Raw genomic sequence first — 752 nt, 5'->3', positions numbered from 1 at the left:
CTGTCAGAAGTACTTGTGTCAGACAACGGACCACAGTTCACTTCATGTGATTTTGAACAGTTTTGTGAAAGAAATGGCATTCGTCATCTAACAAGGGTTCCATTTCACCCCAAGTCCAATGGAGAAGCAAAACGATTCGTACGCACTTTTCAGTACAGATGGCCAATCGGTGCACCACCTACACACGGGAACAGGCGGTGCAACTCTTTCTCGACTCCTATCGCCCCCACCCATGAGACGGACGGTAACCGGCGGAAGTTCTGCACAGCCGCCGCCATCGGACGCTGCTACACTTGCCACACCCACTGCAGCTTCCAGCGCAGCCAATAGTCCGCAAGTATCGCTTTGTGCCCCATGATCTTGTTCTTTTCAGGGTTTATGGCAATGGTAGGCGCTGGGAAAAAGGCGTGATTCAGGAACGCATTGGCTCTTTTATGTGCTTAATTGCAGGTCCCGATGGTTTGCAGCGCCGCCACAGAACCGAATTCGCGCGTGTCATTTGCCCCGTGGCTCTTCTGCCTTTCTTTCCCCAGATTCACGGCCTCTTGGGACCGCACGGCCTTCGCAGTCGCCCGCTGGTGGCACTAGGGCACCCAGGAGGAGAGGATGGACGATGCGCCCTCGCCCGCAACCCCCCCCCCCCTCCTCCCCCATCCGCACTCGCCGAGCCAGTGGACCTGGACCCGCCATCGCTGCCGCCGTCACCTTCAACGCCCCAGGACACGCCCTGAGGCCTGGACATGTGCCCTTCC

This window comes from Schistocerca piceifrons, chromosome 5 (assembly GCF_021461385.2).
Source record: "Schistocerca piceifrons isolate TAMUIC-IGC-003096 chromosome 5, iqSchPice1.1, whole genome shotgun sequence".
In the NCBI taxonomy this organism is placed as follows: domain Eukaryota; kingdom Metazoa; phylum Arthropoda; class Insecta; order Orthoptera; family Acrididae; genus Schistocerca; species Schistocerca piceifrons.
This window is presented reverse-complemented; position numbering follows the sequence as displayed.